Below are 26928 nucleotides of genomic sequence, written 5' to 3'. Positions count from 1 at the left end.
AATATTTTTCTCTTACACTGCTCACATAAGTTAACGGCCAAGAAATCTAAGAGAACCCCAACACGAATCATTGGTAGAGTTTAGCAAGGCCAAAGAAGGTACAAATATCTGTTAGAGTTGTCGAGGCTGGAAAATCCTGAATGAATTGGATCTTGGCTAGATCCAGACACACACTTTACTCATCAATAATGTAGCCTAGGCATTAAACCATGTTCATGTCGAAGGAGAATTTTTCCAAGTTAGCACATAGATTGTGCTATAATAGAGTGTGGAGAACCTATTGAATGTGTTCTTATCAAATATTTTTAAAGATGAGGATATTATACGTATATACAACCACAAAAATAATTGGAAAACTAGTACAATATATCATCCATCGAGCTCATCAATGTTATTGGGGAATTTTTAAAATGAAAGGGCATTCCAAACCTTTCAAAAAGACCCTCCTTGGACCTGAAAATAGTCCTCCATATGTTATTTGTCTCTATTGGGACTTGGTGGTAGCCAAACTTCAAATCAATCTTACTAAATTTCTTGGCCCCCCTTGAGCTAGACAATAAGGTTGTCAATCTAGGGAATTTGATACTAGTTCATGTCTATGATTTTGTCTAGTATATGGTAACTAGTAAAGTGTCACCATGTCCCATCTTTCTTCTAAACTAGTAAAATTTGGCTTCCATAGGGTGAGAAACTTGGTTAGATGTGACCATTTTGGAGTAGCTCTTAGACCTAGCAATTCATTTCCTCATTTTTTAGAAGAGAGTTGTGATAAATTGGCCCAATGGGTAGAGGTGCACAAGGGGTAAAAAATATTGAATGCTTGACCTAACAATGCATAGGTACCCCAAAGGGTAAGGGGAAGATATCTATTTATTCTTACATGACCTTGTCTAGTTCTATTTGCTGCATGGATGGTCCTTGTGTAAAGGTCATGGATATGGAAAAAATATTCTACTTATTTTGATACTGAATTAAGAAGAAGAGAAATTTCCCTGTCTTGGAGATGACCTTAATACATTGTTTAGCAATGATCAAAAAAATTGAATTAAGTGGATCTACATATAACATCATGTATAGTTATCTACCTAAAGTAATAATAACACTACAACATCTAGTATTGTATACAACATGATGCTTTCATAAGTATGGTTTGACTAAAAGAACATCAAAAACTTCAAGGGGATCAATATCACACAATATCTCATCCCTGAAGATCTTGATGATGTTGTGCAGGTGATACTATTAGGTGATATATAGATATCACCCTTAGAGCAGCGACCCGATAGTTTCTAGCTACGAGTGTGGTGTTGTTCACATGTCCAACCACTTGATGAATGCTGCTAACATGTTCTTCTTTTGACTTCTACTATCTATAATGAAGTGCAATGGAGCACCCTTCACCCACATATGTGAGTGAAAGAGGTCATCACTTTCCTCTAGATCTTTGAGCTCATGTTGTTGGACCCTAGTGGTGGAAAAAGTGACAGTAGGTTGCTCATGAATTATTTGCTCCCCCTTCTCTATGTCTAATTTAGAGTTAGAACCTACATTTGACTATGATTCTTTTATCTCAACTACCAATGATTTCCTTGTGCAACATTAATTAGTGTTATGAGAGGGGCTCTTGAGGAACACACACCACTTTCTCATGTTTTTCCTCATCATCCCATTACTATTCTTTTTTTGCATCTTAGATAGATTTTTCTGGGATGGTCCATTCTAGCTTTGTCCTTTTATTGTAATTTGGGGATGTTATTTCCCTACTTTTTCTATGAGGGCTTCGTATATCTAAAATATTATTTCTTCTATTTAAATTTTTCTCAATTTTGACATCATATTTATATTGTTCTCTTGGTGAGTAGATGTCGAAAAATTTAATTTTTGTTTGGATGTATTTGTGTAGATATCCACTATACTTGACCACTAGATGTCACTTGGATTCTTTTATACCCATCCTGCTGCAAAACGTATGGAAGATATTTGTGAATTTTGGAACTACTTAATCCCTCTCCTACTATAAGCTAGTACATATCGTGTAGTTGCCTTCATACCTTCCAACAAAGTAATATTGTTCTTTAATAACATCCCTAAAAGAGACCCAAGTGCATTTGACTTTTAATAGTGTATACTCTCTTGTGGCCTTTTCTTAACGATAAGTCTCCCACCAATCCTTGAGATGTGGGGATGCCTTAAGAAGTACAATTGTAACCTTTTCTCTATAAAAAAATGTGGAATGAAAAATACCCTTCGAGTATATTTAACCATTTGTCTAGAGAATCCACATCTATCTGATCTTTATATAGGAATATCAAAATTAAATTGAAGCTTGAAGGGGATGGCAACTCCAAAGTTGCCACTTGATGAAAATTCCTCACCTATAGGCATCAATTGAAGGATCTGGGCAAAATTATCCATCATCTCCTTCCTTTCTCATGGGAGGTCTTCCTTGAGTAACAATCTAATAGTATCTGCTATTCCCTTATCTCAATCTTTTTTCACCATGGGAAGCCATCAAGGTCAGTGGAGACAACATTGCAAGATATTAAGCACTTAGAGTTCCAACTCCTTATACCTCGACCTCATTGGGGACATGCATACAAAAGTAGATAAAGAGAAAGCTTCTTTGATACAACTAATGATTCTTTTTTAAGGGGATTAAATAAAATATAGATATATAGCCAAAACAAAGAGATATAGTGAACTTCTATTGAAAATGGAAAGTGCTGAAAGTGTAAAAATGTTGAATGAAACAAACTAGATCAAATCGTTGTAGCTTATCTTTGAGAAGGGATGTGACAACTATGAGCCTTCGAGAGAGTACATTACAATGAGGCCATAATTCCTTTTCTAACATCACAATCAATGAGGAAAACCTTACACATCCAAGAACCTAACTCTAGGAGGTGAAATTCAAAAAGGCTTATGGTCCCTACTAGGGTTAGTTGGTATATCAACTTTCGAGGGTCATAACTTTTTCTGGTGCACATAGTAGCGTGTTGGAAAGTAACTAAGAGTTACAAATTTTGAATGAGACAATATATACCTATCCCTACATCTTTGGTGCTTGCCACATAAAAAAAAATCATTTGGGGCATCAAAATGGTGTAGGATGTTTAGGACTTGAAAAACTATACAAAAATTGCCATGATGGAGAACTAGCTTTGAGTGAATGGAAGAGGTGGATGGCCATCAATATCCAATTGGATCACTATATGAGTTTTACAACCAAAGTGTAGGATAAAAATTACAAAATTTATAATACACAAACGTATTTTATCTATCCATGCTACCATATCAAACATATAAACACAAAACTACGAAAATAAATTGAAATAATAGTATTAGAACAGGTGGACTATGATGAGCCTAAGGGATCAACCTTAATTATCTGCTTGAAATTTTGATGGTAGCTTCCTCAATATTGTTGGAGACCCAATTGTTCTACAATTCTCTTCATGCAGTGATCCATGTTCTTCAATAAGAAATGGAGCTCATCCAACATTAGAAGAATGGACTTTCTTTAGCTTTGTTCCTATCCAACAACACTCATCCCAACATGATCTTCCTATGAAAATATAAATAAATTATGTGTATATATTAGTTTTTCATATGTCTAATATTTTCCATTTCAAGTATCTAAGAGGAAAGAGAGTCTCAAATAGCTGACTCAAAAGATCCATAAAAATAGCTACATTATGATGTAATGGTCTCAAACAATTCACAACGATTAGGGATGAGAATGAGATGTCAATTTATAGAATATTATCTCGATGTCTCTCGCCATTTTTAGCCTTCGAAACTATGTAAGATACTTCTAGAAATGTTGAGTTATCATCTATAATAGACTTTGATACTAAATCAATACAAGAAGTAGCTTTGCATTGCTTGAGGAAACATCCAAAAGTGGTTGACTTCCACACATGGAGCTTGAAGTTACTTGACAAGGAGGTAAATTTTATTAGGAAGTCCCAAATTCCATTCAAAATGGGATTGGGTTTACTTGGAATACTTCTTGGAGGATATGGGACAATAAATCTCTCCTTCTTGATCATCATTGATATGGAATTGACCTTTTGAACCCAATGGATCACTTAGAGGTAGAAGGATCCTTTCCTTAGGATTGCTATTACTTATTTTAATGAATTCAAGCTTTATTTTTTTTCCTCCATGCTTGGCTATCATCCATGAGGCTTGCAATATCACATTTCGAAGAAATTCACCTTTAAGTCACATAAGTTACTTGCCACACCATCATTATGACACTGAAATCTATCATGTGAGAAGTCAGTGCTCTCTCGAGAAGAAATAAATCCTGAAACAACACTTTGAAGAAGGATTTTTTGATTCTTTCAAAAGGAGATGTCTTGAATTCCCTAAGATAGTGTAGTGGAACTCTTTCCTTACATTGGATAATGTGATCTGTCCCTTAAAGAATGTAAAATGCACTGTGAATTATGAGACTATACCATATAAAATGATGAAAAACATGAACTATATCCAAAGGTGTCCATATATAAAAATATAATGTGACATGTGGGGGGTAAAATAAGTGTGTTAGACATGGATTTTTACACTATTACATAGCTCTATCCGATTTAAATGGAAATAGTCATAAATGATTAAAGAAGGTAATAAGCCCTCAATTTTTGTCATCTTTGCCTTGCCTAAATCCATTTATTTACCACCATATTCCATCCCATTCCACTTATATATGCCTCATTTTAGTCCTATTTTTCATATTCAGGTAACTAAATTAAGTTTTTCAATTTTTGGATTTTTTTTTTAAATTGGGTTTTAAGAGTAAATTTGGACTGCATTAAAAATTCTCGTAATAGCTCTATTGAAGTCATATGTGTACGCCACTTGGGCAAGATATAAGCGTATGTTGCGAAATATTTGAAATCACGGATGAATAAAGACCTATTGGTTTAGACCAATTGAGCAAAAATAGGCCCGACCAATGCTCGTCAAACTTGACCTCTCATTTAGGAATTCCTAGTAAAAAGGAGTAGATTTATTTTTTGTGGGATTTCTCCCAATTTTGTGAACCATGCTTGATGATTTTGACTTGTATGGATGGATTAGGATTGCTAGAGCTGTTAGAGCTATTATATATTTTTTTATGATTTCCTTATTTAAAAAAGTTTATGGACCATTCAAAATCGGGTCTGTAAGTGTAATTTTTGTATTGAGATTATTGGAGACTTTTTAGATAATTTGAAGAATCATTTCTACTATTATATTTATTGTTCATGTTTTGGATGCTTTATTAAGTTAGTTGTAGCTGAATATTTCTTCAGGTGTACAAGGCAATGTTGGAGGGCCCCATACCAAGCCAAGTACACTTTGGTTAAATTTTGTATAAATTAGCAAAGTTATGATTCAATATTTCTTGTTTCAGTTTTATGATTTAGTTATTTAAATGTGCTATGATTTCTTTATTACTTTTGGATGATTTTATTTTAAAATCTAATTTGAGTATGAAAGGAAAACCAAGGATTTCAGTTAAGTTATCTTTCTATCAAATTATGAATCACAACTAAAAATCATCCTTTTGTATTTCTTGAATTGTTTCTTGAATTCCAGTTTATGATCTGATGCAATGGTAATGTTGTTGGAGTAGAACTGTGAGGAATGATAACCAAGACCTCCCAAGCTAGGAGCCTCTACTCTTTCTTTCTACACATCACAAACTGCTACTTTTTTGTTTCTCTTCTTGAGGACAGTACTCTAGGGAAGGACCTACGACCTCCTAAGTTAGGAGCCTCTTCCTTCACTTACTGCATATTAAATCAGAAACTTTTTAGTTTCTTCAAACTTAGAACATAGTTGTAATAGGAATTTCCCTTAACGTTTGAGCCTTGCATTCCGAAATTGACTATACCTAAAATCCATATACTTTGGACGTGCTTCCAAGTCTACAAACCTCGATTGATAAGTAAAACACTTGCATTAGTTTACTTAGAAAATTGACCTGAAAAAGGTGTCCCTAAATCTTGTGTCCAAATAGATCCATATTCAAGACCTCCAAAGCATACCCTGGGACGTTAAATGCCCATCAAGGTGGGAATTTACCAACCACTAGGGGGGTATCATATACATAAGTATCATAGACCGAGAGGGAATGAATATATGTACTAAAATGATTTTCCATGACCATCCACTTAAGGAAATGTAGGATACAACATAGCTAGAACATTTACATATCATCCCTTATCACCTTATGGGGAAAGGTGCATATATTTTTTATTATAATTATTTTGACATTGGCAAAAAATGTAGGGTAAACTATGGAGCATATAAGTAATAATAGGTCTAGCATAAGTTGAACATTTGGAGTGAACCATGCAATTTTTTTATAAAACAAAGATGCAAAAATAAGAAATTTAATTAAAAAATTTAATCTAGGGAAATTGAAAATAAGTACATAATAAACTATTGACCTACACTTTTTGTCCTCCCTAAGGAGGTTTGGATTTACAGATAAAGAAAAAACTAAATTGTTCAATATTTTTCAAAATTTGAAAAATGAACTGAATTGACTAGGAAAGTTATCGAATCTAGAAAGCAACATTGTAGAGCACTAGAAACAAAGTGTTCATAAAAGGAAGTTTAGAATCATTGCTTTTCTAAGTGGTTGAAATCATGGAAGGAAACGTACTTATTATGAAATATGGTTTGGTAAATTTTATGTTATCTCATCCTTTCATAGTGCACACATGATGTAGATTTTCGAGTGTGTTTAAACGAAAAGGAACATACTAATGTATTGTAATATATTTTTAATTATGAATGTTAATATTTTATAAGACATGAGATGTGACCTATTATTTATACACATCGATGACATTTTTATTTTTGAACACACTGATAATGTGTTCTAGTTTTTTCTTAATTAATTTTTTTTTTAATAATAAATTTTTCTAACCTAATCCAGTGGATATGTCACACATGCATGGGTGATTTTATATAGTGTGGATAAAATATATGCATTTATTAAATAAAAAATGATGTTCTATTATTCTATAATAATACAATTATTGGTGCTCCCTATATTATCGAAAATGTTGTGGTAGATTATGTAGTGCACTCTAACTTTGTGAATGAATACAATTTAAATCATGCAATGGACTTTGTATATCTGAAGAAAAATTTTGATGCAATTGGTTATACTAAATGTTTAAACAATTATGAAATATTTAAGAGTTGTGAGGAAAAAACATAAATTAGCATATAATAAAATTCTCGAACATTCTATAGGATATAGTGATGGAGAATCCTCGTGTACGATTATCCAGGAGACAACGTGTACAAGAAAGTCATACTTTATTGGAACTATTAAACATGCCCAAGAGATCTAATCCCATCCTCTTAAGAGCCCTTGCTCCTTTTGGTACCTACGAGGGTTGCAACATCCAACATATTTGCATTCACAAAATACTTTATACTCATAAACTAGTAAAGGGCAAGAGCAATTTACAAGGTTCACACATGATTACATTAAAACAGGAGGTAAGAGACATCAAATACATTCTTATCGATGCGATGAGTTAACAGAAATTGATATGGATAGACATCATGGAAGCAAGTAAGGAAAAATTGAACAACATGTTATTATTATTGTCGGAGATTGAAATATTCTTATTTCAAACTTATGGGCTAACACAAGAATTGTCATTGGTATCACATGGGTAGTTGAAATATTGTGTTAATACTAGGGCATCCCCTCTTGAACCTCTTGCATACATATTAGTCATATTTGATAACCATGTGGGTGTTCCATGCGACCAATCATTTCCTTAGAGTGGTTCTACTCTACCTATTGAAAGGGGTAGTAATATATAAATTCAATAAAGACTTTCTTGGGGATTAACAACCCATAGATCCCATGAATTCGCTATATAGAAGGAAACTATTAATATTGAAAAGACATAGTGATAACAGCTCACTTTTATTGCAATATCTCATGTTAAATATTTTCAAAGTCTTCGATCTCCATAAAATCGATATGAAAGGATGGAAAATTGCATGGGTCTGATAAGGAGAAAAGTTGAAAAAAATACATTTCATCAACTACTATACAATATATGAGCTTTCAATAACTTCCTTATATCATTTCTTAATCATATGATGTGAGAAATAATAAATATAATATATTAATCATTAAAATTTATTATTAATTGAAATATTCATCATAAACATTAGAACTTTTCACTTATTTAGATTCATACTAATATAAATTTCATAGTCTTTTGCTTGCAATATTTTTTTTTTCTAATAGAAATTCAATTTCAAATGATACTTAGTAAATTTCAAACAATCTAATTCCATATAAAACACACACACATATACAGTGATGATCCTCTAAAATTTCCCTTCCTCTGCTTTCAACTTGAACCAACTTAAATTCATTTAAATTTGGGTCTATCATACTCCAAGAGGAAACAAATCCTTTTAGATTGAAACATTTCCTCAAAGTTTACACTCAAACCAACTTAAATTAATTTAACCTTAGATCTATAACATTCAAAGGGGGAATAAACCATTTTAAGTGTAAACCTTTCACAAATTTTACTCTTAAAAAAAAATCAGTGCACCTAAAAAGACTTGATCCCTCTTAATGCACAATAAATTTAAAAATAAAATAAATCTAAACTATTTGCATTGAGAGGTGCTCTATATCCTAGCATGGGGGAGATGTTGCAATGTATATAAATGAATGTAAACATTTCATTGTTTTCTAAATACGGGGGAGATGTCGAAGAATTTTTATTGTCCCTAAATACATGTAAACATTTAAATTTTGGATCAATATTGGAGAGATGTTGTGTGTAACACTCCCTCCCACCACCTAGTTCCTTCTTAGGATATGGGAGCTGCTACGTGTTTATTTAAATCAAACTCCAAGGCTTTATATGAAAATGGGGTTGCGAAATTCCTCCTTTTTATTTTGTGAAATTAAATTCGGATATCATCATTGCATTTATCTCATTGAGAGTATTGGATAGTTGGCATTGCTAGGCTAACTAGAGGCATCAAATGTGATGGCATTGTTGTCAACAAGGTTAGCATCAATATCAACTACGATACCATTGATATGCATGATGTTTCAAGCTCAGGGGGATTCCCATGGTCTCTATATTCTTTGATAGAGAACCATCATAGTAGCAGGTGAATTGAAGAAGCTATAAATATAATAACTATTGGGGTTAGGGTTCTAAGGATTTGAAGGAATTCATACCACAAGACATCATTTCAAATTCTCCTAGAAATGGCACAGTTAGATCGTTCTCATAAATATATTTCCAACTGTATGTTGAAGTCTAAGAAAGGTCTCCAAGATCAAAATATATGGACATCCAAAGGTAGTAGGCCGAAAGCCAAACTTACTGACTTGGATCTAAGTCATCCAATGAGCATACATGTGGCTCTTGAGTATAGGAGGCAGAGCAATATTGGTTGTATTCAAGCTCAACAAGTATGTCATGGGTCCCCATGTGACACGTAATCCCAGGAGGTTTTCCTTGGAGTTTCGTAAAGAGTTGGAGATGTAGGGTTAGGATAAGTCGGCAAGATGAGTTGGAAAAGGTGTCAGAGCGACTAACCATTGAGAATATTAGGATAGGTGAAATGGGAGGTCCCCACCTAGGACACATCACCCTCAAGGGTATTCTCTAGGAGTTTGAAAAGGAGCACAAGTCCAATTTTCTAAGATCACAAGGCTTTGGTAGAACGTTGTGGAATTGGTAGGAAGAGAAAGTTTCTTTTAGTGGAAGTTTGCAATGTGAAGTTCCTGAAAGACACGTAATCCAAATGGACATACCACAAAAGTAACAAAGGTGCACACAAAGTTGTAGATATTAAATGACTAGGCTCTGGGAGGATGTGGCTTGTCTATGCCAAGAATGAACTATAAAGGAATTCGATGCAAGGTCAATCTCTCAGAACCCTCCCCCTCTTCTATACTAGTAAAAGTGTGGACCAACAATTGAAAGAAACGTTGTGCTCTCCAATTGCATGATGAAGAGAGGTGGATGCATAGGTGTCGGAAATGGTGGTATATGACATATATGGCACAAAGGCTTGAGATGATGTCAACATGATGTAGGTCTTGACACATGGAAATCTAAGACAAGTGACATGTGCCATGCAAATTCAATATTTTTCGGTACCCAAGTGGGCAAAAAATGTCTAACACATGGATAAATCCTGAGAAGTGATATGGAAGGAATTATAGGAGCATGATATCATCTGGACATGTGATCCTAGAGGTCTATTCCTGTAAGGCTTTTCTATGTTCTGTAATTTAAATCCGAGAGTGACTAGGCCCTAGGACACGGTGGCATAGCAGTGGCAGTTGTAAGTCATCCTGATAGCTCTGTAGGTTGTCAGGGTCCATGACACGTGGCTCCACATGACACATATTCCCAAATTTTACTCCTAAAAAGGTTTCACTGCAGCTCATAAGTTAAAGCCCGAGGTGACTAGGCACTGGAGCTCAATGGCATAGTGGTTGAAGTTACAAGTTATCTTGATAGCCTTGTAATTAGTCAGAGTACATAGTGCATGGTCCCATATGAAATGTATGTCCAAATGTTACTTCCTGAAAATTTTTGTTGCAGTGCGTAAGTTAAAGCTCGGGGTGTCTCAGTGCCAAAACATGGTTGCACACACAAAGAAGGGCCCAGTACAGAGAGGTGACGAGGCCACGTATTCCCAAAAGGCTCATGATTGGGATAGTGTTGGAAGAGGACCCATCTTGTGGACGTGTAATTATGAAAATAAAGCCAAGATGGCTAAAGGCAGGACCGAGACTTGGTTTTGTGTGTTGTGGGTGACCGTGGGAGTGGAAAATTTGCACATGTTGTTTAAGCACTCATGGCTATAGTGAAAAGAAGTACCCAAGAGTGATTTTGTGATGGTTTCCTATGTTAATGAGACCTTGGGCATACTGGATTATTACTTTGAAAGGAGGTTCATAGGGCCTATTTCAAAGGAACTTAAAGGTGTTGCAGACTTACAAAATGCATGGGGGATTCACTCAATGAACCTATGACATAGCACATGCATTCATGGCATACTAAAAAATACCCTTAATTTGGCTACATATTTGAAAATACCTCTAAAAATCACTTTATTTAACCCTATACCAACATGAAACCAATATCCCTTCCTAATATGAAAAACCACTACTTTCACTAGATATTGTAGGTATCCATCCTTTCATTAACATTTTTTATACCCCTTTATATTTTTTCATTAACCTTGAGCTCCATTTTTTATACACGACATATAAAATCCCTTTACCCCCTGTTACATGTTGAATATATTATGTCATCTTTTCCTCAATATATATCCCCAATATTAATGCACATGGTATGGTATTGTTCCCCTAGTGAATCCCCCATGACAAAAATTCCTGGGGCCTTAGGCTTATCATAAATATGTTTGGATAAATATAAATTTGTTATGGGATCATTACAAAGGGAACCAGAGTTGAAGGCTTAAATGTGTTGGAAACTCATTAGACAGATCTCTCCAAATTTGGTGATTATTCCAAAACTTCTTGTTCTCCATAATTGAGTTTATTCAGACATGGAACAAGTCAACAATTAGATTTCATAATTGGTGGAAATGGAAAAATCAGTGATAATGAAGAGTGCTCATGTTGGGAGACTGAAAAAACTAGGATGGTGAACTATATAGAAGATTAAAGGAGTATTATGATCAATCTTAAAAAATCATACTTGAGTATTCTTGACACCATAGCGAATAAATTGGAAAAGAATTCTAGGTGTTGAAGCGTTCACCAAGATTAGAGAGCCCGTGTTGGAGTACATTTTGAGCTCTACAAGCCATTCCTGATCATAGTGTATATACAACATGTCTTAAAGAAAATGAATGGTCAACTGTGATGTCTCTACAGGTTGAATTTAATGGAGGAACTCCTTGAGGCTATAGTATAGAATGAGATTTAATTCTTATCATGACAAAAAGTCCATTTCCCATTCTCAGATTTAATTTACTTGTAGCTCCTAGTAAATAGTGCATGTCAGGAGAATGTGAATACATGATGAAGTATTCACTCAAGGAGTGTGATTGACAACAAGGATTGAATTCTCCCTTACATAATATAGGAACAAAATTGTGGTTTTTATTGGCGCAATGTGGGGGAATGCATCATTGTTGAGATATAAGGAGAGATATATGAGCGAGAGTAAGATAATCAGAAGAGGACAATAGTGCCTATGGAATTGGTAAGGGCCATAGAGTTGATATGATAAGGACATGAGGACCGAGAGCCAAATGCGCGCTCCTAAAAATGAGTATAATATGTAGAATACAAAATTTTGTGAGTGATGTGTATGAGTGAAGGTTGTTGAACAGAACATAGGGCCAAGAAGTGGTGAATTCAAGGATGAAATATGGCCAAGTGGCGTCATTATTGATTGTTTCTTGGAGGCTAGAAATGAAGGAGTTGGAGTGTCCATTTAGTGGTTATCTTTGTAGAGCTTGGAGGTGAGTGCCTCCTACATGTTGTTGCTTGTATAAATCCATGAAGTTAGCGCTTCATGGTTAGTTGATCAAGTATCTACAAAGAAGGGAGTTGGGGATTCCTACTACTGAGTGCTAAAAAATAATTTAGGGGAGTTGGTGCTTCTTGTGAGTGGCAGCTCACAAACAAATTGATGTAATAGAGTAGGAGATTCTATTTACATTATAAAAAAGATTAGTGGTTTTTCCAATTTGGGTTTCCATGTCAAATCCTTTCTGTTGTATGTGATTTTTTCTTATGTTGGTGATATGTATGTATATGTGTGACGATTTAATTTGATGAACACAATATGATGGTCATTGCATACATAATAGTTTCCAAGTTTGAACATGAAAGTATAAGTTGGCATTAAATTTAAAATTAGACTTAATAATGATTCACGTACCCCCTCCTTAGTATTAACATCGTTTCCAACAATTCGTATTCGAGACAAGTTCCTTAAGGAAACCTCTAACCTCTTGAAGGTAGAGGAAAATGAAACATGGCTTATAAAGATTTTCCAACACTAGAAGAAGTACCATTTTGAATGGAGAAAAATATGTTGTCTAGAAAGTAAGAATGGAAGCCTATTTAATGGTTCAAGAATTTTGATTTTGGTTCTCTATAGTGAATTAAGTAAAGAATGAGATTAACACTGAAGGAAGCAAGATTATCTTGAAATAAATGTCATATTCAAGCTCAAATAAAGTGAGTCATTTCCATAATTCCAAAGAAAATCTAAAGAAGATACATTGCATATATGGTGTTAGTCACAAGGCTCAAGAAAGGGTTGGTGAAACTTATTTCTCAAGTAGAGAATGAGAACATGCAAATGTTGCTACTTGAAATGATAAAAATAAGAAGAGAAAGAAGAAGAGAAGGGATAATATGAAGAAGTCACCTCACAAGAAAGATGCTCAAAAGATTGAAGTTTTCGTTCCCAATGAGGAATTTGTTTCTCATCACTCTCAAGATGATGAAGAAGATTCATATGCGAGGAATATCTATATAAAATGTAAGTTATCGTTTTGCTATAAATGCAAAATAATGGGTCACTTTTCTTCTAGAATTTCTCATGAATTATCTAAAAAAAATGATATTATTACATATATTAATAGTGAAGAGAGACCTACACTTGCAAAAATCAATAATGAGTGTACCTCTGAAGAAGTGGAAGGAACAACTGATGAGGAAAATGAAGGGAGACCTCATGTGTTTTCATCCATAGGGGAAAATGAAACTAACCCTGGTAGTGATGAAGAAGGGATACTTCTCACACATGTGGAAGATTCTTTCGACACAAAGAGGAATGTAGATCTCTATGGTGGATCTGTTACCACTTCTCATAGTGAAGAAAAAGATCTAAATGAAAGTGTGTTCTTCAAAAATAAGTTGATATATTTTTTAACAGAGATCAAGGAGCTATCAAAACTTTATCTCAAGCAAAAGGAGAAGTTTCATGAATATGACCTTCAGTATAATGAGTTGATCAAAAGAATTATTAACCTTAATGTTCGACATGTCGAATAAAAAAGTTTTCATGAAAGGTTTCCAAGTTAGTTAAATGAGAAGGAAGCTTATTGTGAGAGACTACAAGATGAAGTAGTATCATTGAGACAAGACTAAGAAAATTCCGTTGAAGACTTGTCACAATCTCACAAGCTTAAAATGGGTTCTGAGATCTTAGATGACATTCTTAGTAAGCAAAGATCTCCTCACATCAAGGATGGTTTGGGCTTCATGGAATATTCAAGCTCCAAGAAGGAAAAGGATGAAGTGTTGGCTACTCAAGAAGAGGTAGTTGAAGGTCCCAATGATGATAAAGGAAAATACGTTTTTGGATAGTAGTAGTAGTGAGGAAAGTAGTAACATTGAGATAAGAAAAAAGAAGAAACAAAATGTTAAACCACCACAAAGAATAGATCAAGGTTGTGATTTAGATGGTTATAGAGAGAAAATGAAGAACCAACAAAGTTCATATTTAGTTTAGGGACAAAGGTATCAAGGAAAATATATATCTGGTTATTAAAATCCCTTTTATGGTTGTTTCTCTTAGAACAATTTTTGTCACAAAACCTTATAATGTAAATGGGTTGCAGGAAAACATAGTTTTTGGAGAAGAAACAGAGACAAGCATGCTGGCAGTAGTAGTGGATTTGATAGGAATGTGATTAGATATAGAAATCCATTTTACCCATTCTTAAACCATATTGAATGATACAACTGTGGAAATTTTAGGCACAAGGAAACAAGCTACAAATATGAGAAGACAAGGAAAATCACTCAGACTATGAATGAAAATGAAACAATTCAGTCATTGAAGTTGAGAAGAAATAATGGAGAAGAGGAATATGAATTTATCTTCAATGCTATGTGTGGATATAACTTGGTGTATAGAGGAGGAAGAAATAATTAAGAAGCTAATTTTTCTCTGAAGAAAAACTAGAAAAAATTTAAGAGGGATGATCCTTATATTTTAGTACTAAAACCTTCTATAATTGCTAGTTGCAATGAGTGGACTTTAGAGGTAAGGAAAAGGACAATAACCCTAGCTAATTACTTCTTCGAGATAAATAGGAAATAAAGAGAAAAGAATACTTGGGTAAGGAAAGAATAAATATAGGACAAGTGTCTTCTAGCATTGCACAACCAAGATGAGAATCAGAGAAGGCCGAGAAAGATATTAAAAGGTAATTCTTCTTTGAAGACACAACCTTTGATGGTTTGGAAGAGAAAGGATAATAATCTACTCAGAGGGAGTAGATCCTAACTTTCTCTTCATTGAAAGAAGATAATTCTTTCAAGTGAATCCAAATAAGTCAAGTGCGGGCATTAGAAAGAATAGACAAGGAATTAAATCTCCATGATTGGAGGTATGGTCGAGTTCCTTTTCTAATTACAATAATGAATTTATTTATTTCAAATGTATCGACATTGTAAGAGAGAGGAAAGTGCATACATCATGGTTTCAAGGGGAGTACACATCAATAATTTATATTGTGAGATGAATATGGGTTGCAGTAGAAGTTTGGAATGAGAATAGGCCGAAAGTTTAAGCCAAGACTAGAAGATCTATCCACATATATTAGGAAGAAGGAAGATGGAAGTAGATAATAAAAATAAGAGAGAATTGGCTTAGGGGTAGTTTCTTTAGTAGCCAGTAGTAGGCAACAACATTTAGTTTTAGGAGGAATTATTTTTTATGAAATGAAAGGTTTTCATATTGGGTAAAATACCATTATTTCATTTCAGTTGTGAAGTTGATTATGCCTAGAAATCTTGTGTTCATGAACATAATTGGTACAATATTTCCATGTTCCTGAGTTTTCAATTGGTATCAGTATGTCAATTGGTATTCTTTGGTTCAGGTGGAGTAACTTTTTTTGTAAATGGACATCTCCTTTTGAGATGAGGTCATGATAGTTTTCCTCTTGTTGTGTACAATTTGTATCAATTTCTTGGTACAACTAATTTTTTTTAAGAAACAGACCTTATTAGAGGTAGGATGATCTTAGGGGGAGAATATTTTATTGTTACCATGCTCAAGTTAAGTGAACACAGTCTCTAAAGGAGAAACAATAGTGAAGAGTAAAGCTAAATGTGCCACTAATGGTTAGTATTTAAAATAACAAAAATGACATTTGCAGTCTTTATTGGTATCAATTTCTCTTTAATTGGTCCAAAACATGCATTTGCACAGATAGTATTTAGCCGATGGCCATAAGGTGTCCATAACTATATTAAAATGAGAGGCAATATATGTTCATGGTAAACATATCATAGATTTTTAGTTCTTAAAGCTAACAACTAGAAGAAAACCCGACGACAAGTTTTACTAATGTTTGATTCATGCAAGTGTCTTTGTTTATGATGTTTTTAGATGACTTTGGATGGTAGAATTCATGTTCCTCATCAAAGAGACATCATCCCTTAGGAAGATAAGTCTACAAAGAAGAGTGAATATTCGTAGCCAGAAACTTAGAGATTAATTGAAAGTGGGAGAAGAAGTTGTTTGTAGCCCTTTCCCAATGATGTAAAAGGGGGAGAGAAATATATTAGTGGCTCATGTAAGGAGAAAAATCTAAATGAAATTGTGTTTTCTAAATGTAGCATGAGAACTGGCCATCAAGGGTGATGTGTTTCCATCAATGCCAAGGGGGGAGATTGCTAGATAGTTTGCATTGTTAGGTTAGCTGGTGGCATCAAGTGCGTTGGAATTGATGTCAACTAGGATAGAATTAATGTCAACTAGTCTAGCATTGATGTTCATGATGTGTCAAGCTCAAGGGGACTTCCATTCTCTCTATAGTCTTTGATAGAGAACAATCATAGCAGTTTTTCAATTGAAGAAGTTATAAATATTATAGCTATGGTGGTTGGGAGGCCTAGGATTTAGAGGAATGTTTTCCTTAGCACATTAGTTTAAACTATCCTAAAAACGTCATAGTTCGATTATGCTCAGAAATAACTTTCCAACTATATGATGAAGTCCAAAAAGTCCTTAGGGCTCAAACATTATGGTCGGCCAAAAGTAGCAGGCCAAAACTCAAAATGAGTGACCTTTATCCTAGCAGCTCAATCATCATACAAATGGCACTTCAGTACCAGTGGCAGAGAAAAGTCGGCCATATTTAAGCTGAGGAAGTAAAATGTGGGTCCCCATGGGACACATAATCTTAAGAAGTTTTCACTAGAGGTTCATAAAATAGTGCAAGTTAAAATCAATGGGGATGTGGGGCTAGGATGACTCAACGAGATGAGTTAGTAGAGGTGTCACAGTAGATGACCAATGAAGGGCTTAGTAAAGATGGTGTGGGAGGTCCCCGACTGGGACATGTCACCCAAAATGACCTTCCTCAGGAGTTTGTAAAGGAGTGAAATTCTAATTTAGCTGTGATGACAAGGCTTTGTGAGGACATGGCAGAGCTGGCAGGTGGAACAAGCATTGGTTGTTGGAATCTTGTAGTGCATAGGTCCGCATATACTTGTAATATTGACAAGCACATCCCAAAAGTAACAAGGGTATGCAAAAATTTATAGAGCCAAGATGACTAGGCTTTAGGAGGATATGGCTTATCTTGGTCAAAAATGAATTGCAATGGAATTCGATGCAAAAACAAAGTGCGGGACCCCCTTCTCCTCTATACTGGCGAAAATGTGGACCAATAACAGAAGGACGTGTGGTGTGCTCTAGTTTGATGATGAAGAGATGTGGATCCATAGATGGTAGTAATGGATATAGATGAAATATCTAACTCAAACCTCTCACTAGATGTCAACATGATGTAAGACTTGGACACATCACAATCTAGGACAAGTGACATGTGGCATGCAAATTCAACATTTTTGGGTGCCCAAGTGGGATAAAATTGTGTAGCACATGAATAAATCCTGAGAGGCCACATGGTAGGTATGCCAGAAGCATAATGGCATATGGACACATAATCTCAAATGTCTATCCTTGGTAGGTTAGATGTGGCACATAACTTAAAGACTGAGGTGACTAGGAATTGGGGCACATTGGCATAATGATGGCACTTACAAGTCATCCTAGCAGCTCTATAACTGGTCAAAGTATGTAGTGTGTGGCCCCACATGACAGGCATGCCCAAAGGAAAATTTCAGGAAGGTTTCACTGTAGCGAATAAGTTAAAGCTCGGGGTCACTCGGCACTGGGACATGGTAGCAATTACAAGGCATCTCAAAAACTTCATAATTAGTTTGAATACATGGTGCGCTACCCCACATGACATTTATGGTCATAGGTTACTCCCCAGAATTTCATACTACGATGCATATGTTAGAGCCTTGGGTGACTCAACATTGAGACATCGTGGAGAAAAAAATGTAGAGCCTAGTTGAGAGAGGTGGTCAGGCCATGTATTCTCAGAAGGCTCAGGATTTTCATAGTGTCGGAAGAGTGATCCTTCCTGTGTACATGTAATCCATAAAATAAAGTTGAGAGGGCTAAAGGCAAGCCCAAGGCATGGTTTTATGCATGTTCGGTGACCATGGGCATGGTAGATTAGTGCATCTTGTTTAAGCCCTTGAGTTGATAGCGGAAATAGGTGTCCAAGAGCAATTTTTTGGTGGTTTCATGTCTTAATTAAATTGTGGGCCTACGAGATTATTATGTTGAAAGGAGGAATAGAGGGCCTATTTCAAAGCCACTTAAAATGGTTTTAGACTTACAAAAAATGCCTCATGCCTTAGGTATATCATAAATCCTTTAGGTTGAATATAAAAGTGGTGTTGACTCATTACAAAGGGTGCTAGGTTTTGAAGGCTTAAACAGGTTGACAACTCGTTAGCAAGATCCCTCCATATTTTTCTATCATTCCAAAAATGGCTATTATCCGTAATTGAGCTTATGCAGGCATGGATAGAGTCAACAACTATATTTGAGAATTGGTTGCAATGGAAAAAATTGCATTAAGAAAGAGTTCCTAGGTTAAGAGATTGGGACAATAAGGATGACGAACTACATAAAATTAATGGAGTGTCATGATTAATTTGAATAATACATACCTGAGTGTTTCTCATGCCACGAAGAATTCAATGGAAAAGAGTGTTGGGTGTTGAAGAGTTTACCAAGCTTAAAAGAAGCAATGTTTGGGCACATTTTGAGCTCTACAAGTCCTTCTGGGTCATAATGTCTATACAAAAGGTCTTAAACAGTAGGAATGGTGAGCCATGTTGTCTATGGAGGCTAAATTTAATGGAGGAACTCCTTGTGTCTGCATGTCATATTGAGATCTGATTCTTAACATGAAAAACACTCCATTACCCATTCTTAGATTTAATGTAATTATAGTAGCTAAGAAACAGGACGTGTTAATAGAATAGGAAGGAACTTTTTAGTAATTTCTTGGCAATTTGTGATTGGTAACAAGGATTTCATCTTTCCCTATGTAATAGAGGAACAAAACTACAGTTTACATTGGTGAAATGTGGGGGAATGCAACATTATTTAGAGGTAAGGAGAGAGATCTAAGTGAAAGTGAGATTTGGAGAGGAGGCCAAGAGTTCCCGTGGAACATATAATGGGATGGGAGATGATATGTTGACGAAATGAGGGTCGAGAACTGAATGTGCCATGTTGTAGAATGAGTAGAATGTGTAGAAGATAGAATGTTGTGAGTGTTGCTTAGGAGTGAAGGTTGTTGAATATGTTAGGTCCCTATAATACTGGTGTAGCCCCCTTATTGTTATTGTGGTGCCCATTTAGGCCCCATATTATTATTGTTGTGGCCTCATATAATTCCACTATTGCTATTATTGTGCCTTTACATTATTATTGTTATGAAGGATTTGATTATATTGTTAACCCTTAGACTCCTATATATTCCAAGGAGCCCTTGTCATTTCTATAATACAAGAATGGTTCATTTATGTGATGCAAAGGAGATTTCCCCCTCAATGAGGCTAATTTTAAAGTCATTGATCTATATTTTCTTCTATTGTGTGATTTGTTTGCATAACATTTGGTTTCAGAGCTTTCGATTCTAGGGTTTTTCTATGTCAAATAGGTCATATTCGAATTTTCGCTATAACTATTTTTATATGAGGCTTTAGATGCTGAAATTTTGACCATGCGGAGCCGAAATATTTGGTAAATCCTTATTAAAATTTCAGATCTTCTTTTTCTATATTTTTTTATATATGGTTTGAAGACTTTAGGGTTTTTGCATGCTCCATAATTCAGTCTCAAATAGGTGACCTAGGGAAAATCACCATAGCTTTCACTTTGAGTATCAGATTTGAATTTTGTAAAAAGTGACTAAAATTTCATGGACATTATTTTCTACTTTATCAATTTAATATCCGAAGGTTGAAACAATGATATCTGGTATCCCATACAAGTTCTCTCTACTGAACCAATCCATAATCAATTCATCATGGGAGATTTGTCATAACTTTACTTTGAAGAATCCAATATTGGTATGAATTGTTGAATTGTAAAGAATACTTATAGGGCTACCAAATAATGGAACTTCATACTTTGATAGGCTGAAATTATAGAACAACAGTTTCATGATCAAGCTCCTAAAAAGAAGAAAAAAGGTGTGTATTTTTTTTTAACTTTGCATAACGTTTGTTTGAAAAATGAGTTTGAAGTGATTCAAAGGGAATAGAGAAGAATAGATATTTTTGTTTGATTTCTAAATGTTTTGAAACAAAAAAATGGATATGCCTGATAAGAAACCAAAAGGATTTAGTATCACGCATGCAGAAGAGGAAGAAATGTAACATGATATATCAAAATTACAAGACCAAGTGTGACAAATTTTGCTCTCGTAAAGAGTAACCAAAACTGAATTGCAACCGATAATGAACATGAAGATGGATGGTTTAGAAGTTAAAATAAAAATTTATATGGAAGCTTTGAAGGATAACTTAAAATCATATGGGGAAGCAATGATGAATGTCAAAATGGAAGGGTTGAAGGAAGGTTTGACAAAGTTACTGCAAGAACTGCTTTCTAGTGGTGACAAGGTAACCCATGAAAATCATGATCAGGAGAAAAGGAATAAGAATTATGATATTAGAGATTCAAATGTTGAGTTTAAGACCCACAACATTCCAAATATAGATCTTAGGAAGTTTGATGGGAAGGATCTAGTAATATGGATACTACAGGCAAAAAAATTCTTTGATCTATATGATGTGATGCACACACAAAAGGTACTCACTACATCTTTATATTTAAAAAATAAACGGGTTTTGTGGTATCGATGGCTATGTTCTCGTAGATAAATTGTTACTAGGAAAATTTTTGCAAATGAAATTGTGACACATTATGAGGGTACAAATAAAAATACCTTTTGTATCCAATTGATAAATCTCAAACAAAAGGGTTTAGTGGTGGAGCACATTAAGGAATTCCAAAGATTGAATATGAAGGTAAATGATATTTCAAAGGAGCATACGATTGGTGTATTCATAGGGACGTTAAGGGATAACATCCAACATCAGGTTCACCTTTGGGAACCTAAATCATTCGAGTAGGAATTCAAGGTGTCAAAAAAAGTTGAAAGAAACATTATGGCAAGAAGGAAGTATACCACTCACAACTATGAATACGAAAGTGTTGTGACTTCTAGCTTCCCAAAACCTATAAGGTTGACACAAAAACAACTAGAGGAAAAAAGAGGAAAAGGGCTTTGTTATAATTATGATATCAAATACACCAAGGGTCATAAGTGTGCTGAGAAGAAATTATTTTACATAGATTTTGAAGAGGAGGAAGAAAAGGAAAAAACAACATTAAAAGAAGAGGATATACGCCAAGAACCAACCCTAGGCAAAGAAGAAACGAACATGAACATATCTTGTAATGCATTGGTAGGAATTACCACTCCCTAAACTTCCAAGATAGAAGGTTATATCAAGGAAAAACGGTAATAATGTCAATTGATTCTGGCAGTACACATAAATTTATTCATTGTAAGATAGCCAAGGAATTGAATTTCTTTCTATAACCAACACTAGTGTACCAAGTCATGGCTATAAATGGAGGAACTATAAATTTCTCAGGAAAGTATTATAATATCATTCTAACCGTTGGAGATGATGTATGGACTAGTCTAATTCTTTCCATTCCAATGGGTGGTGTTGATGTTGTATTAGGAGTCTAGTGGTTGTAATATTTGGGGATGATAGATTTTAATTTTGAAGAAACTTTCTTGAAATTTTATTGGGAAGGAAAGGAAATTGAATTGATGGGAATCAAAAGGAAATCAGGGAAGATAATAATATATAATGACATGAAAATGATTTAGAAGAAATAATAAGAAGGCATAATTGCACAATTATGCTCACTAGATGTTAAAACATTGAAATTATTTATTTCTTCAGATCTCCAAATATATTTGAGACTCCAAAAGGCCTCCCACCTATTCATGGTCCTGATCATGTTATTCACTTGATTCCAGGAAGTTTTCCTTCAAACATAACACCTTACAGATATTCCTATGCCCAAAAGAGTGAAATTGAATGTATGGTTGTAGAAATCCTAGAGGTAGGTATAATTCAACGTATCCAATGTTCTTTATCTTCTCTACTAGTATCAGTACGCAAGAAGGATGGATCATGGACAATGTGTTTGGATTATAGGGAGCTCAAAAAGCTCACTATTAAACATAAAATTCCCATTCCTGTCATTGATGAATTATCGTATGAATTACATGGAGCACTTTGCTTCACCAAGATGGATCTTCATTCAGGATAACATCGAATTAGAATGAAGACTAGAGACATTTCAAAAACAAAATTCATAACTCATGAAGGTCATTATGAATTTTTGGTCATGCCTTTTCACATTACTAATGCACCTTCCACATTCCAAGCTTTGATAAATTCAATATTTCTAAACCTTCCTTAGAAAACTTGTGTTACCATTGATGATATACGAATCTACAAGAAGTCTTGCGAGGATTATGTTCAACATGTTCACATGGTGCTAAATCTATTGTAGGATAAACAATTGAATGAAAAAACCTCCAAATTTCTTTGGGGTATAGGAGGTGGAATATTTGGGTGATATTATATCTCATGATGGTGTTAAGGTAGATCCTAACAAAATTAAAGCCATAAAAGAATGGAAAATCCCCTCAACCATAAAGAGTATTCGAGTATTTATCAGGTTGACGAGGTATTATTGCAATTTTGTTAAATAAAAGTACATCTAACAACATTATTGAAGAAATATGCATTTTTTTGGACTCGAGCAACAACTAAGTCCTTTGAACATTTTAAAGAGGAAATGTGCCAAGCTTCGGTTTTAGCTACTCCAGACTTCACAAAAACCTTTCATGGTTGAATGTGATGCCTTGAGAAATAAAATTGGTGTTGTTTAATGCAAGAAGGAATACCCATTGATTTTGAAGGTTTTCCAATCAAGGGAAAGTATTTACACAAACCTATTTATGAGAAGAAAATATTGGTAATACTACATGCCTTGAAGCAATGTCACCCTTACCTAATGTGAAGACATTTCAAAGTAAAAATAAATCTTAATAGTCTTAAATAATTTTTAGAAAAATATTATTTTCAGAAGAGCAGTAAAAATGGGCCACTAAGACATTGGGTTATGAATTTGAAATCATCTACACAAAATGGAAGAAAAATGTTGTTGCAGGCGCACTCTCAAAAAGGGATGAGGATGTGGAAGAATTTCTCTATGCCATTTATATTATCCTAGTTGGTTGGATAATTAAAGAAAGGGAAAAATGGAAGAATGAAGAAGAGGTGTGGACACTCATTCAAAAGTTGCAACAAGATCTGAGTACATATGTGTTGTAGTGGCTACAACCACCCTCCAAAATTTTCCCTATGATTTGATTTTGGAGCCTTCCCTTTTTTACACGAGATGATATTTCAGTGTCATCAAGTATTCATGATTTGATCAGGAATAATATTTTTATTCTCTGCTTGTGTTTTCTTATTTTCATACTTATCTAAACTTTTTAATTCAGAAGCTAACCTTCTGACTTTAACTTATAACAGTTATGAGCTTGCCACTAGAAATTATGCAATCCATGAGGTAAATCTAACCTCGATGAAATAAATTGGACAATATTGACAGGAAGCTCATCCTTCAACTTGAGAACTAGGCAGTCATGGATGGAAGCCCAATACTAAGCTCAAAAATTGTGGAATCCATTCCTTGATCTCAGAAACTGTGAAACTCTCTGAGCTAGAAAGTTGCCCAATTTCCCATAATTATGTAATCTTCCTTGCATTATGAGTGGAAGTTTTCCTAAAAAGAAAAAAATATAAAAATAAATCCTTGGAAAATAGGGATTCATCATTAGTTTCTAGAAGGTGGTGCAACCCTTATTTTTAGAAATTTCGACCAAATGTCATGTTTTCCTTAATTTTAGGCATGCACATCATAAACCCCAATCTTCACAAATAAATTTAATATATGCCTCTAGATCTCATTTGTACATTCAATCCTTGGGCTCTAGCATTCCTAAGGAGACCAATGAGCCTTCGATGGAATTTGTGTTGCTTTTTTGGGTGAGTTTTTCTTTTGTCATCTTTTGTCGCTTTTTTTGTCATTTTTTGTCGTTTCACTTATGTGAATGTTTTTTTTCTTATTTCTCTTCATGGTTTCCGAAATTTTAACTTATATTAGCTTATAGAAGTGTTGTTTCAGTTTGTTGTTCGCCTTCCATTAGTGTCACATAAATTTTCTTCTTTTTTCAAATCGATGATCATCATTTCAAAAACTCTCCTCACATATTCATATTTCCTTCCGTTTTGTAATTTTCTTTACTTGATTCACATTGATCTATCCATGCTTAGTCAAATCTAGTATTTAACTTGCATTATATTTTAGATCTTTTTCTTTCCCACAGCCTCATTAGGTATATATGCACTACCTTTCTGAAGAAAGCCTTCCTCAATTCTAAAGTTCAAGCTGAGGCTTGACCTCTGATACTGCACAATACAAGTTGGCCCAACTACGCATTGCGTAGTTGCAAGGCTCAGTCCTGCCTCCTTGGCCATTGAGACGACGCAATGTGCATTATCTCCCTATCACTACCCAGGATGCACTATGAATTGTGTAGTCTTAAGCCTTGAGCTACCTCAATGGATGCTAAGACTGTAAAATTCACACATACCTCATTTAGTCTCCCTCCCTTTCTCATAAAAATTGCACAATTTCTCTCATCAGTGCATCGGTTTGCTACCTGATCTTTCTTTGAAAGTGGATTTTGAAAAGCTAATAAATTTCTACCATGAGTGCCTTTTCATTCGCACAGGTACCACAAATTTTGAGAACTTTTCTCCAATAGTCAATGTTACCATGGCACCCGATAGAGTTTCCTCAAAAGATCCCATAGAAAGTAGTTTTGGGGAAGTGAATGAATATTTTTCAACAAAGGGATTCGAAGCAAATATGTAGGACCAACAATTATACATTAATATCTAGAAATCAAGGCTACACAGTGTTGCATGAGGATATCCAAGCTTCCCATGTGGAGATTTTATCAATTGGATTGTCTCACATATTGATGCGAAGACCATGACTTTGAGCACTGCGAGCGGACAAAGGTTTGCTAGTTTTATGGCAGCATATTACTGACGTATGTACCATTTTCCTGAGCTAGAAACACTAATGGATTCATACTTTTATACCACCAACAACTATTTGGGCATGAAAGATGTTGTTTAGAGTTGGGTGAGTGAGCCATGGAGGTTTCGACAGACACCCAAAAACACATATGAAATAAGGTCTTTCAAGAGGGCCTATCATTTGTTGAAAATTTTAGCATTCATAATCTATGGTCAACAGAGTAAAGAGGCCTTTCCTTAATGGTTGGAAATCTTATTGAACTAGGTTGTGAACAAAGGGAAGTCGTCTAATTAGTCATACTTGTTGGCTCGATAGTTAAATATCCATGAAGGTAATGCCCTGAATCCTCCCAAGGGTGGGCAAGTGATATTTCATATGTTTGCATATTTATTGGATACAGATTGTGTACATAACACATTCAGTGGCATGAAATTCGCTTGGACACCTCGAAACCTTTCTATCTACATCCACTACTAGATCCTCTCTAATTGGAGCCATGGAGTGATTATGGAAAAACTAACTGACCACTTCCTCATTCTGTTGTACAATATGATATTATAGGAAGAACCACCTTGCATGTCACCTCGAGCAATGGAAACAATATCAGAAATCGCAGATTGGTTTTCCTCGCTAGATGGAACATTCCCTAGAGTGTTCAGAAGAGAAAGCCACCACATATTTTTCCAAGGTATGCCACTAGAAATATTGTCATGAAAGAAGTGTCATATCATCTCACCACAAGGTTATCATAAGCTTTGCACATGAAGAAGAAATCACCTTGGCCAACTCTTCCTATGCAAATTGGATTGCATGAGATAAAGAACCTGAAGGTCGTGGACACCGAAGGAAAGGAGATAGAGAATTTTTCATTTTTTACTCAAGAATTTAATCTGTACAATCCGCATAGTATTTTTATACACCATTGTGTGGGAATTTACTTTTAGTGGCTCAAAGGGGCATTTCATTGGAAATAGGAGGATCCATGGAATATTTTCTATAATTCCTCCAAGGCCTGGGAGCCACTCATTTTTGTAGGAACTTCATAGGTGACTCCATAGAAGAAATCTAGTCTAGAAGAAGTGTCGGAAAAAGGGAGAAACCCCGTGCAGGATAAAGGGAAAGTGAAAGGTTGCTTATAGTCTAGGGGGAGAATGAGGCTGCAAGATGAAAGCAGATCTAAAGATTATGAAAGAAGATTGAAAGATTATGAAAGCATCTTTAGTAGGAGAGGCAAAGAGGAAACAAAGGATGCCAAGAGAAGAATGAAAGAAGAGGGAAGAAAAAAGGAGATTGGAGTACGAAAAGG

This window comes from Pinus tabuliformis, chromosome 9, assembly GCF_031772625.1.
Source record: "Pinus tabuliformis cultivar Carrire ecotype Pingquan chromosome 9, CPIR1, whole genome shotgun sequence".
Lineage (NCBI taxonomy): Eukaryota > Viridiplantae > Streptophyta > Pinopsida > Pinales > Pinaceae > Pinus > Pinus tabuliformis.
The sequence above is the reverse complement of the archived record's forward strand: the minus strand, read 5'-3'. Positions refer to the sequence as shown.